Source organism: Acipenser ruthenus, chromosome 32 (genome assembly GCF_902713425.1).
Source record: "Acipenser ruthenus chromosome 32, fAciRut3.2 maternal haplotype, whole genome shotgun sequence".
In the NCBI taxonomy this organism is placed as follows: Eukaryota; Metazoa; Chordata; class Actinopteri; order Acipenseriformes; family Acipenseridae; genus Acipenser; species Acipenser ruthenus.
Window position 1 is genome coordinate 10,110,577 of NC_081220.1, and position 14,230 is coordinate 10,124,806.

Here is a 14,230-nt window from a genome sequence, read left to right on the forward strand (position 1 = left end):
TTGATGCTAATAGTTTTATTGCTTAAAAAGCTTTACAGAAAGAGACAGGCTTTTACCCAGTTTCATGTAACAGCAGATAGTGTTGTTTCGGCAGGACAGCATTTATACTGGTCAACGGTTTGAGCATTTGTTGTCATGAACGCAAATAAAGATATTTTAAAATAATTGAGAGATGAAGAAAATCTCTATATAAACACAATGTTTTTGTCAGTCTGTGAACAAGACCTGTCACGGGTCACTTGTGACATCACAGGGTGGCTGTGAGGAGCTGGGAGAAGAAAGGAGTCTACTGGTCAAACCTGACTCGGTGCAGTGATTATGAGCTGGGGCAAATCAATCAAGCACGCTCTCCAAGTAACGCTTTGTATATGTGCCCATGTGGAGTTGTATTTCTATTCAAACATGTGTGAGCATGTGATCTCACTGAGAATCTGAGACTACATGTTAAATAAGGACACCTTTCCATACTTTCCATATTATATATCCTTGAAGAGATTGACCAAATGCACAACAGAGAGCAGCTGTTTTAAACAAACTGGGAATGGCCTGATAGAAATAAGTATGGGTGCTGTAGCTGTGTGTTTGGAGAGGGACCACAACAGAAAGGTTACAGCCATGCTGGTGTGTTTAAGCTTTGCTTGCAGGTCTGCTGTCAGGTAAACTCCAGCACTGTGATCCCTGGGCGCTGCTGCTTCTCAGTAGTGCTGGCATCGCCTGCAGCGGTAGGTATGCCAATCTGAAACCAATTGAAGACATTATCAGCAACCTGGGCAGAAAAGCTATTGTTATGATCCATACCCTACAGAGCATTGCACAGCTAGGTAATGGGATTGTGGGGTGGTAATGGTCAGCATTGTCTAATAATATAGACAATCAGTGTCACACTGAGCTGCAGAATTGAACTCCCTCCCATGTGTAGACAGCATCCTCCACACTCTTTGTATTGCACTCCTGTAATAAGTTTAAATATACATTTCTTGGTTGCAGGAGACAGGTTAGACTTTCCTCTTTCCAATAAGTTACGAATGACCTCAAATCAATCAATAGTTTGAGACAATGCAATAGAAAGATGAATCATAAACTCATCTTGATATTTCCAGTTGAAGGATTATGATGGATGGCATCTGTTATAAAACTTATTCCAACAATTCTGTGTCTCTCTTGGAGTTCCATCCATATTTGACCTGGTCGACCTCATGTTCTAAACTGATATGGAATGACACTTGGTTTTCTATTTCAAATTGTTCTAATATATCCCTCAACCAATGTATACAGAAATAATAAGGCATACTCACGGCGAGCGCAGCGGTACCCATGATGGTAGTAGAAATAGTAGTGATAGTGATGAGCTACACAAAAAAAGAAAAGATAATTAGTAACAGTCTATTTTTAACACAGAGCTTCTTAAACCCACTGCCTTCCACACTGTAGCCCAGAACTCAACCCCCTGAGCTACTCAGGGACAGTGGCCCAGTGGTTAAAGAAAAGGGCTTGATACCAGGAGGTTCACATCCCGGCTCAGCCACTCACTCACTGTGTGTGACCCTGAGCAAGTCAAAACGTAAAACTGGAGTCCTATTGTAAGTGACTGCAGCAGCAGTTGTTGATGCATAGTACACCCCCTAGTCTCGAAGGCACTTTGGAGAAAAGCGACTGCTAAAAGACTAATGAATAAAAAAGTAATACTCAGATCCACAAGCATGCACATTGCCTTCCACTCTGCAGGGCACCACTTTCTCTAAACACTGAGCTATCAAACCCATTAACTCCTAGACTACAGCCCAGCACGAACCACTAAACTGCTCAAACCCACTACCTTCCACACTGCAGCTCTGCACTCTAGTCACTGTGTCACTGAAGCCTCTCAGCAAAGCTACACTGATAAACAATTCATGCCCTGATTGAAAATAATAAATAAAACCCACTGATTGCTGCATAAAATAAAGTAGAATCCATTTACTTACCATAGTAGCATCTGTACCTTACTGTGAAAGATACAAGTGATATATTGAGTTCAGTCCATTTGAAGTCACTGCAGTGGCTGCTTTATACAAGAATGGGGCCTCAGTAGTGTATTAGAGAGCTATATATTTCAAAGGAGTGTCTCTATTTGTACATTTCTATTACTGGCAAAATCCAAAGACAGGGCTCCTTCTTTATATCCCCTCCCACAGGATACAGAACACCTCACTATGTGAGTATGTATTAAATAAAGATGTCATTTCTTATTAAGAGCAGCTCATTCATACTATTATACAATAATACCCCATTCCATATTCTCAACATCAGCTGTAGGAGGCCCCATTGTTAACATGTATTCATTTCTTGTGACGCGCACAGTACATGTGTATTGTATTGTAGTGTACAGTCACATTTTTATTAAAATATCAGATTCACACTTACCACGAGCACAGATGCTATAATCTGGAAATGAAATAAACATACACCATTAAATACAATTTAAAAATATATATACAATTCATTTCTACATATTAATGTACCATAATAAAATAAAATACTTACAACAGTAAGCTGTTCCAAAGAAAAAGAAAAAGAAAAACAGTGGTTATTGGATAGTTCACTTTATATTCATGTTTGAGTTCCATTTACTGGAATGTTTTCTGTTCCTCTGAGAATATCAGTTGATTTTGATAGCTGTTACAGGCTTAATGAAAGCACCAAGGGGCACATTTCAAAGTGTTTCCTCCAGTCTGTCCACAACTATGAAACCACTCCATGGTAGAATATGTTGTAATACTGAAGTGTTTCTCAATGTCTTCAATCAATTGACCTTCAGTCTACAATCCATGCAGTTCACCCAAACCAGGAGCCAGCTCCAGAGAGACACACACTTACTTCTGTAGTATCTTTTGGACAGGGCATCCTTCTTCACTACCATGGACTGTGTCAGGACCACTTCAGAATCCACTTCAGGAGACAGAAAGCACGTGAAGATCATTAAACAAACAGTAGGTTGCATCCCTTCTATTTAAACACAGACCATGTTGAGGAACTCTCCAAATTTGGATTAGGATTTCAATGTACATTAAAGAAGATTGCTGAACAGTAAGGAGCTTCAGATTTCATTTTGTTAGGGTGTGTGTTACAATGTTTTCCCCTGAGTTCAGGAGCTGCTCTTCAGTTCTAGTTGCCTGTCTTAGATATATGTACATAATGTAGGCTGGATCAGTCAAAGTGTCTTTATAGAAGAGCCAGTGACTGGATCACGCTTCCTTCTGCTTTTAATTCACTGCTATGCACTAGATGGTGATGGCACTTACTAACAGAAAGATATTTCAGTCTGCATTACATATGAAAAGAATCACACAGACTTATGCACAAAACAACTGTGGTGAACTATGAAAGGCGCTATATAAAATAAACATTGATTGATAAAAAGGTAAGGGAACAGGACAACCTTTTAGTCAAGTTATTATATCTCAGTTGGGCGATCCTTCTTACTGACATTTAAGGTGATCAATTAATACAATACGTCTTATTAAAGGTGCTGCATCAACACATTTAAATGCACATGTTAAATGCAAACAGGTGAAATATTTTCAAAGTGTATATCCCTCAAGCTTTGTGATTTCCTCTTCCGCATCAGTGTAACAGACAGACAGACAGACAGACAGACAGACAGAAACACACTCAACAGAAGAAGCTATAGGCCATCTGTACTCACTGTCAGCTCTTTTCTCCATCATATTGTCTCCTATCAGGTAAAACAGAAATAGGTTTATACAGTTAGACGTACATTAGGAAACAGATCTGGGTACTTTGTGTTAGTGCCAGTAGAGAAACAGCAGCTAAATGTGCTCAGATTCACTGGGGTTTGGTCTTAAGTCTATCATCTGTAATTCACAATGTGTTCCTCTTGAAGGTTTAACGTTGTACCCACACACTACCCAAACGTGCTTTTCAAAGGACTCACCCAACTCCCGCTCTCCTTTGAGTCCATCACTGTCCAGTTCAGCATCACTGTCACCTGAATCCTCTGCCTCTGGAACAGGGAGAAGAGAGCTTCTTGAAGCAATGAAGGATTCCCTCGACTGCAGTGCACAGCTTCATAGGACACTCAACACAGGGAGGCAGAGAGTTCCCCATTACATTGCAATGCAGAGCTGTGAGGTTTAACCAGGAGATTTCTGGATATACAGTAGCCCTTGATGTTATGCATGATTAGCGATGATTAGTCAGGTTGAGTTTCTAAACAAATTGTGTGGTCTGTGCAGGACTGTGCTTTTTTGTCATTGCTTAACTTAAATCCTGCAAATAAGAAACTTTCTTTCTTTCTTTCTTTCTTTCTTTCTTTCTTTCTGTTTGTTTCTCTTTCTTTCTTTCTTTCTTTCTTTCTTTCTTTTTGTTTCTCTTTCTTTCTTTCTTTCTTTCTCTCTTTCTTTCTCTCTTTCTTTCTCTCTTTCTTTCTTTCTTTCTTTCTTTCTTTCTTTCTTTCCTTACCCAGCGCTCTCTTGTTCTCCAGTGCTCCTTCCTGCTCCTCTGAGTCTTCCAAAGTGTTGCTGAGATCTGTAAACACAGGCTGTGGTTACATTTTTAATGAGAGCAGTCCTGTGTTGTATCCAGTGCTATGAAAGGAATTACAGCATGGAATGGAGAATGCAAACGGACCGATTAGGAAAACTGGGATTTATTAAAATTTTATTAAGATTTTTGTATCTGTATTGAAAACATGTAATTATGGTCATAAAATTCTGCACTTTTGTTAATAACTGCAACAGTGTAGAATAGTTGAATTAATATTATATAAATAAACCACTTTAAAGTGCCACATATTATATAAGGCAAGGAATTGTAATAAATCAACTTGCAGTAAACAGTTTGCATTTTTAATATCTCTTAAATAAATTATTATATTAAATCTGCTGTATAAAAAGTGGTTTAAATATTAGCACAATAAATGAAAGAGCAGGTCTATATGTTTCAAGGATCTGTATATTTGGTGAAAAAGGTAAATCAAACTGAATGAACATTTTAAAATCTCAGTGTATTTTATTCACACCCTGCAATGGTTTATTGAAGAGATGAGCAGGAGGCAAGATAGATTCGAAGGGAAATTTCAAATGGAAACCTTGATTTGTTTTTTTCCCCCCCAATATATTTAAATATTTACTGTTTATGACTGTTTCATTTCTAATAAGTTCTTATAAATGATAAGAAAAGATGAGTTTATTAGGCTATTCACATGGATAAGCCACAGCTGCATTTTACAGTACCAGGGAATCCTTCTGGTCTGAAGCAGCCTCTTAATAAGGGGTCCCCATGGTGGGAGGTGGTTGATGCAACACATGGGAGTTTTCAAGTTCTTTAAATGCTGTGTCTTATTCTAGTGGAGTACAGGCTCATCAAATCAATCCCCAAGACAAGTAGACAAACCTCTGTGTTGAGAATATAGGATTGAGTTCTGGAAGAATGGATCTTACCCAGTTCTCTCTTGCTGGCCTGGTAATCATCATCTCCCAGCTCTTCAGAGTCCTCAAGGAGGCTCCTTGCATCTGCACACAGAGGAAATGGAGGGGGTGGAATCATTCTTTTAAATGGCAATGTACAAATTAAGAACAAAGAAGGATATTCTTATGGTAAGTTGATTATTCAATGATGCAGCATTGAGGAAAAGCCTGCCTTCTCCACTATGTTATCTCATGGAAGACTGTCTGCTATCTCCCTACCCTTCTGTTATTCTGATGAAAGTCAGTCAATGACATCTCTTCCCCCATTTATTTTAGGTTGAAGGCAATCAATGCAATCCCTCCCTCCCTCCCCATGTTACTCAGGAGAAAGGCAGTCTTACCAGCCCCTGACAGAAGACATGCTGTCAGGACCGAGAGGAGAATGGCTCTTGTAGTCCAGGCTTTCATCTTGACAAGGTGCTGATGCTGCTTTTCCACTCTTCAGCTGCTCTGGTCCCTCCACCCTGCTCTGTTTTATACCCTCTCCCAGGCAAATGCACTCCTTCACCACTAAACCCTCATCAAGGACCCTTTCTTTCTCTACACTGTGATACTGTGTGATGCCCTCCTCTTCCAAATTTCCATACTTCACTTGAAAACTATTTCCTCTATACCCTATGATCCAAATCTATTGACACAGTGTCAGTTATCTCCATTGTTCTCTTAACACAGAGCAGGATCAGTGCTGGGATCAGCAGGTGCAGACAGGGGGCTCCATATACAGTATTAAAGACAATAGAATGATTAGTTATCAGTCATGCAAAATGAAGCATTCTCTGGAATTTCATATCTACAGTACAGTACTGCAGTACTACGGTGTGGAGTGCATGTTTCTTATTGAAACATTTCACAATTGTATTACCAAGTCTCTTTTTAGAAGGAAAAAAGTAGGACTGAAATACACAGTGGGTGTGAGAGAAAGACCTTGGTGTTGTGATAGACTCATTTCTACCAGCAACAGGGATGCAATCATAAAGGTGAAGACTAATCCCGGGGCTTAAAGGAACGAGCTGTGAAGAGGGTACTGAATTTGTTTAGCTTGAACACAGAACAATTAGGCGGACTTGACTGAAGTCTTTAAAAACTTGAAAGGTGTTGACAAAGTTAACCCAAACTAATACCTCAAGCATAGCACTGACACCAGGGTCAGAGGGCACTGTTGGAAATTAAGTGTGGATAGCCATAGGACAGAGGGTAGGAGACACCTTCTCACAGAGTGTGGTGAGGGGATGGAATGGGTTACCAAGTCATGTTGTTAGGGCTGGGATCCTTTAAGACCCGACTTAACAGGTTTGAGATCAATCAGCTGCTGCACTGATGGGCCGAATGTCCTCCCTGGTTCTGTGTTCTGAATTCTGGATCTCCAGTGTGCTGGCATTGATTGGTAACTCCTCTCCAGAGTCAGTTGTTTTCCTTGTACACTCAACCAACCCTAAATATGCTGAGAGAACAGTTGAGGGAACTAAATCAATTCAGTCTGGAACAAAAAAAAGACTAGAGGAGACTAAAAAGCTTTTAAAAAGTTGGAGTTAACTGTAGTCACTCTTTCAAGCACAGCAGAGAGACCAGGACTAGAGTACACAGTTATAAACTGAGTGGAGACAGACTTAGGACAGAGGTTAGGAGACACATCTTCTCACAGTAAGTTACTTAACCTCCTTGTGCTCCGTCCTTCGGATGAGATGTAAAACCGAGATCCTATTGGAAGTGACTCTGCAGCAGAAATTGTTGGTGTATAGTTCATTCCCTAGTCTGTGTAGTTGCTTTGGATAACAGCGTCTGCTAATTGACACATTTATTACACCCAGAGTCAAAAAGTGCTCGGGTTGACGTGCTCCTCCGACTGGGCAACATCCCTTGCAGTGGAGTTAACAGACAATCAACAGACAAGGGAACTGAATCTATTTAGCCTGGAACAAAGAAGGATTAGAGGAGACACTTCTCACAGAGTTGGGAGTGTTTGAAATGGGTCACTAGAATGGTGCTGCTGCAGAGTCATCAGGATGTCTTTAAAAGCCAACTAGATGAAAGCCAGGATCAGTCAGCTACTAGAAAAGTATTGATGCATTAAATTCCCTGATTTTGTTCATAACATTTCTTATATTATTAAAGCAATGCCCTATTGTAAGTGACTGCATATAATGCACAGTTCACAGCCTACCTCTGTAAAGCACTGTGAGATGGTGGTCCACTATGAAAGGTGCTATATAAAAATAAAGATATTATTATTATATTACTACAAGCTAAAAAGGTTATTATTTATTTATTTCTTAGCAGACACCCTTATCCGTCTTACAACATTTGGAATTCAAAGAGAAAGAATAAATATGGTGTTTAACTTGTAATGCAATATATGAACATGTGAGCCTCCACACCTTGCATTACACTCAAATGCAGGTGCATAAGCATCTATATGAAAACAAAGGAGTAACTGCATCTGCACAGAAAACAGCACAGACTCAAGTATAAGCGCATGCGTCAATTCCTAGTGAGTATACGGTACTAAAACAAAACCTGATCTCATTGCTAAACATTACTACAGTACTAGCTTCAATAGTTCCTTTAAACAAACCTCTCCCAATTCCAATAATATGACATTATTAGTACATAAATAGGTTACTTTTTAAATAACCAACCATTAAGAACACAATGAACAATGTTTGATAGTTTTAATGAGCTCGTTGCTAACAGTTACTAGACTAAACAAGCAGCACTTCAAATGAAGCGTGACCACTGCTCCCACTGAACACCTGATTGTGCATTTCAAAGGAACTTTGATGGATATCACATCACTGATGTATGTGCTGAAATATGGAAATATAAAAAGCAAATGTGTCACCAGTAGTTCAATTGCTTTTTGAGTAATGGCTTCTTTCTTGCCACCCATCCATACAGGCCAGCTTTGTGTAGGGACTGGCTTATTGTTGATGTGTGAATGCTGACTCCCACCTTAGACACAGAACTTTGCAGATCTCTCAAGGTCATTGGTGGCTTTAGTGACATCCCGAACCAGATTCCTGCTTGTCCAGCTGCTCAGTTTGGGAGGGCGACCTGATCTGGGTAGTGTCTGGGTGGTATGATGCATCTTCCACTTCTTAATGATGGCCTTCACTGTGCTGAGAGGGATAATCAGAGCCTTTGAAATGTTCTTGAACCCTTCTCTGTGCCTCTCTACCACTTTATCCCTGACTTGTTTCGAAAGCTCCTTGGTCTTCATGGTTGCTTTGTTGGTTCACTATGTGAGTTGCAGCTTGAAAGTCTTTATATGCCTGAATGTAATTATCTACAAGTTAAACCACTTTGAGTACATACAGGCTAAAACTATTTCACTAATTTTGTGACCTTTAACTTAATCAATGTGGAGTAGTTTGTGTAGATTCTACATGTAAAGTCTAATTTGAAAGCGTCATGCAGTACACTCAGCTGCCAACAAAATGTGAAAACTTTGCAGGGGGGTGAATACTTCTGCAAACCACTGGAATTGCTTAATAAAAATGTCTTGTGCAAAATGCTTTTTCGGGTTCCCATTCGCTCAGTTTATTTTACTTGAGAAAACCCGGCTTTCATCAGACGTCATGCAAATGAAGGGGAAAGGTGGGGATTGCTATATAAATTAGTCATGTGTAAAGATCTTGTGTTGTTTTCAGAGATGGCTCATGAAAATGTTGTTTCCATGCACAGAGAACTGGTACACGAGAGAATCTAAGCTGATGTAATAAAGCTGTGATTTCTAAATTCCTTGTGCCTGTTTGTTTAATAGAGTCCCCCAGAGAGAGATGGGAGTATTCAACACATCAGGAGCAGAAATCACCTTGTTAAGAAGCAATGGTATGCAGCCCATTAAAGTGCTAAAAGGTCTCTGGCGCACCCTGCTGGAAACAGTATTGATTTTCCACTTCAAGCTGCCCGCATGATAACTGTGGTATACTGTGCTGCGTCTTGAGGTACCACAGATTCACCATGGTATCAGGGAAGATTCCACACAACACACTGAAAGAGGCTGAGCAATGCAGGAGGAAAAAAAGAGAAACTTGCACTCATAATAACAATCTATTTAATATAATACTAATGTGATGTAACACAATCAGAATGCTCAACAACATGATGAACACAGATTTTGGTGAGTTTTTGATCTGAACAGATTGTGATTAGGGGTGACCCTATTTATCAAGCAAGTTTATTCTTTTGTTTTCAGTTAATATTTCTGTATTTAGTCGAATGCACTCCTGTTGTTTAGGTGTCCCCAAGTGTCTGCATTTCTGAGAATGTTCTCAAGTCCTGTAAGAGCCTGCAACTGACTTAACTTCTTCACACTAAGTGCAGGGATAGGATTACACATATGTGTGAATGATATGGTGTCTTGTGTGGTTTCCGAACGGACTGAATCTCTTCCCACAAACAGCACAGTGATAACGTTTCTCTCCTGTGTGAACGCGCTGGTGTCTTTTAAGCAGTGATATATGATTGAAACTCTTCCCACAATCAGCCCAGGAACACGGAGTCCCTCCTGAGGGATTTCCCTTGTGAGTTTCAGGAACATCTAATTGACAGGAACTCTTCCCACCTTTAATAGAATGAGGTAAGGTCTTCAAGTTGCCCTGGGATTCAGAATTGTTAAAACACACAGAATGTGCCGTCTCTGTACTCTCCACAGTAAGTGGGTGTCTGTCTTGTAAAGAAGGAATTGTAACTGAGTGAGTTCTCAATGTCTTCACATTTTCTTCTTGGGGTGTTGTTTCTCTGTGTTTCTTGCACTGTGGTTTGCCTCTAGAAGCGTTTTTGCACTGGGGTGATAGAGTGGAGTCGTGTTCTCCTTCATCTACTTTAGAAGCTAAAGAAAGAAAGAGAAGAGAGACAAAGGTTATTGTACAGCATTCTTCCACATGCACTGTTCTGAAAACAAGCGAATGAGCAGTACAGTGTTTGGTTGCTTGAGCTGAGGTGGATTCATTCACCAATTAAGTGTCCCGCAAGTTTCAGTCACAGCAAAAATGATGTCAACATGTCAGCCAAGTGGAAAATGAAAAACAACATGCTTTTTTTAATGTTTAAAATGGATTACTTTAAATCAAGCCAACAGAGCATCATGAAAAATCCTATTTAGTACCTGCATTTTGATAGTACTGCAATGTATCTAATATTTAATTTGTTTTTTGATAATTAATAATTAATATAGAAATTATCTGTTGAGCTGGTCTGCTGTACAGAACACCTCCACACACATACTTACTGTACTGTGACAATAATAACACAGCAATGCTTACTGTGAGACACACAAAAGTGAAATGTGGCATTGCGAGCAAACATTACAATCCTCTGGATAGTTGCAGTGAGATGAGCGTTTAAAAATGATATTGTATTTGCATAAAGTGTAAGAAATAAAATAAGACTCATGTTGTTGATCCTGCTGCATACATTCTCCACAGAAATTCTCTACTGAAATGTTTCTTCTGGTGATGCTGAGGAACCCAACTGGATTTGGCATCACCCAGTGATGGGACATGTGATCCCTGCAGCTCTGTAAAGCTGTGGGAGCAGAACTGCAAACAGCCTACCAGGAATGAGGAAAGGCAAATATCTAACACAGGGGTGTCCATCCAGGCACAGGAGTAGCACTTTATATAACTGAACCTGTTCAATGTGGAGTGGAATGGCCTCCAGGAGCGTGATTGGACACCGCTGATCTCACAGCATTCTAAAGAGGCGTGGCAGCGGCTGCACATCTAGCAGGTGCCTCAGAAGCAAGCACAGTGATGTCCTTGTTGACATAGTGGTTGGGCAGCTCCCCTTGGTTAAAATATGAATCTCAAGCACCCTGCTGGTGTTCAGTACCAGGTTCTCCAGGATGAACAGGCAGCTCAATGCTGCTTGTTTTGTAGGATTACCTCTAAATCCCAGTTCACATTCAGATGGAGAGTCATCACACAGGTTGGATCCCAGCTTGTTGTTCTCCTCAAGTGTACAGACATGATTTTCATGAGGAAGTTCCTCTGCGATGGGGACACATTCCTGCTCTATGAATTCCTCTTTAATAGGAACACATTCCTGTTGAGGGACCTCTTCATCTTTAACACATGCCAGCTCTGTAACCTGCATTAAACTTGCACAGCACTCCTGCTTCTATCTTTGGCCCTTCCTGTGCTTCAGATTCAGGGATAGCGTGGCTCTCTTTGGGATCTGTGGGAAACAAAACTGTATACAATTAGATCTCTTACTTACCAGCTAGGTTTGTTAGTTGCTTTGATCAGGGATTTAAAGTTACTGTTCCTCAGTTATTTCGTATAGGGTTGAGCCGGTATAATAGTTTGGTGGTTTAGGTACATGATGGCATTGATACCATTCCTGTTATTCTACATTGCAATTATCGGTTAACGCTGTGTTTGTGTTCCTATGAACAAAGTGAAGGAAAAGGCATTTTCATATGAACATCTTTTTATTCTACGTCCTGTACAAAACAAGTCTCAGTGCTGCTAGGCTTTCTCACCTCCTGTAGCCTCACACTGGAGCATTGCATCCACTTCTACCTCCCTGTCAATCACCATCATGACCACCATTCTGCCTTTGCATTGTTCTAATGCAAACATCCATTTCTCTACTGCAAACATGCTTAGAAACCAAGCCAGGAGACTTGCAGTCTTAGCAAAGTGTCTGAGGAATGCCTTTTTGTTACCTGATACTGTATTGTGAGAACGGTTTTGAAGGAAACGGTCAACGCAGAATACAAGTTTCAATGTGTCAAATACAATGAGCAGACAAGCGACTGCAGCAGGATAGCCTGCTTATTCTCAAAGCAGTTTCATTTAAACACGTGATTTACACAACTCAAACTTTTTAAAGTGCAGCAATATGTTTTTTGTACAAACTCCACCTGTGTAATAATCATTAGCAACAACACTGGAAGCTTACTTGTGCAACGTCACGTGAACTGTAGATATAAATCCAATAACATCCCTTGTAGTATTAAAATACATTTGTAATGGTGTGGCTCTCCCTATTGTATGTATCCCGTGCAAACTCATCTCTGCTCTTAAATAATAACCTGTATTAGTAAATGTTTATAAGCAATATGAGCGACCGTTTCCTAATTCCGTTTACCATCAGCTGAACAAAGTACTTTATTTAGAGACTCAATCTAGAGACTCAATAAAATGATACAATTCAGTTGACACCTTACTGTGTTGTATTTACTTCCTCCAACTTCAACCCTTAATTGAACTTGTGGAACCACTCGGGTCCAAAATCTTACAGCGGATTGGTGCAGGCAGGGTGCTGCTGCCGCCCCTTTATTCACACAGTGAGGTCTGGAAAGATCGTGTAAATGTGTGTGTGTGGAACAAGAAGGAAACAGGACGAAAGCAAAAGAACGAGCAGCGAATGAGCCGCGACTGTACCAAAGACAAACTCAACAGCACTGGAGCGGAATACAATGAAACCATTTATCTAAAAATAGATTCGCAGTCAAACAGTTCAATCAAACACTGAAACCCGATGTGCTGCTGCCTGTATGTTGATATTAGATCACAAAGGTAGTTTAAGGTGTTTGATTGACCAAGCAATACCACACAATAAAATCAATCTTACCTTGAAATATTAAAGGTTGTTTAGTGTCTGCATCTGCAGCGTTTATACACCCTCGCACTGCTTTCAGCTCGCTCTCTGATATTTCCAATCTCAGCTTCAGACTTTCATTCTCTTTCTCCTTTTTGTTCCATTTCCACTCTGAATTCAGTGAATTTGCTGCCGACAGCTTTAGTAATCGCGCACAAGACGGTGTGTAGAGCCGCTTTCACTGCGTGCTCGATGGTAGAGGCGAGCTCGTCTTGAGAGCGACACGGACACGCTGACGCGTCCATCTTCACTGGTTTGAGTTTCACACTGGTCTAGCGGAATCCTCTTTTCAATCAGAAACACCGCCTGCGGTTTTTATTTATTAATATTTATTTTGTACTGTAGCCTTCCCATTCAAATATATTCATCACTTCTTCTGTTGTGATAAAGAAAGAACACAAACAACATGCTTTGCAAGGAGTAACTTTACTTTGGTCTTTCAGAATCGCGCAGAGCTCTGCTGGAGCTTCAACGCGTTTGTTTCTCAGTAAATCATCTCATTGAAAAGCTCGACTTGTCTGTAGCTGCGACTGACGCGCTCCGCTCTGTGTGTGAAATTCAACACAGAAAAGGGATGCTTTCCTTTTCACGGAACTCTGTGCAGGTGATAAACAAACACAAAAATCACAAAATATTAAAAAACATTTCATCCCAGCATAAATATTTTAAACAGCAGGAGACAGCGTGTTGTAAAATCATCACTGACTGCAGCCACCTCTCCACACATGAACAAAACAAACCTCTCTATTTCCTGTACTGAAATGAAAGCGTCACCAGCAGAAGGCGGGTCTGGTTGGAACAATCGCGTATTATTGGCTGTAGAAACACTCTATCCCCAGAATGTGAGTCTGATTGGCTGTAGAAACACTCTATCCCCAGCATGTGAGTCTGATTGGCTGTAGAAACATTCTATCCCAGCATGTGAGCCTGATTGGCTGTAGAAACACTCTATCCCCAGCATGTGAGCCTGATTGGCTGGCCTCCCTGTCGGAGGCGGTTATGAAACTGGATGCCAGAGTTCGCCATGTTGGCTCTTTCAGCGCTGTGTTCAATGCGATGCATTCAGGCGCGTTAAGTAAGTGAGCCGCTCAGAAAGCACACGGAGCTGAATTTAAATGACTTAACGCTCTGCTACAGGAGAGCGCTGAGCGACT

The 14,230-nt window shown here is 40.5% G+C and overlaps 3 long non-coding RNA genes across 3 annotated transcripts; all 3 read right to left on the reverse strand.

Annotated features, from left to right (window-relative positions):
* On the reverse strand, positions 1-1,537 carry LOC131703039 (uncharacterized). Its single transcript, XR_009309657.1, has 2 exons — positions 1,296-1,537; positions 1-736 (listed from the first exon to the last, which is right to left on the reverse strand). It is a non-coding gene; the product is annotated as an uncharacterized LOC131703039 (long non-coding RNA).
* Positions 1,538-2,773: 1,236 nt separating this feature from the next.
* Positions 2,774-4,055, reverse strand: LOC131703046 (uncharacterized). Its single transcript, XR_009309665.1, has 3 exons — positions 3,935-4,055; positions 3,686-3,715; positions 2,774-2,928 (listed from the first exon to the last, which is right to left on the reverse strand). It is a non-coding gene; the product is annotated as an uncharacterized LOC131703046 (long non-coding RNA).
* A 5,450-nt stretch (positions 4,056-9,505) lies between these two features.
* On the reverse strand, positions 9,506-13,821 carry LOC131703027 (uncharacterized). The gene is made up of 2 exons (XR_009309645.1): positions 13,050-13,821; positions 9,506-11,645 (listed from the first exon to the last, which is right to left on the reverse strand). It is a non-coding gene; the product is annotated as an uncharacterized LOC131703027 (long non-coding RNA).
* Positions 13,822-14,230: the final 409 nt, after the last annotated feature.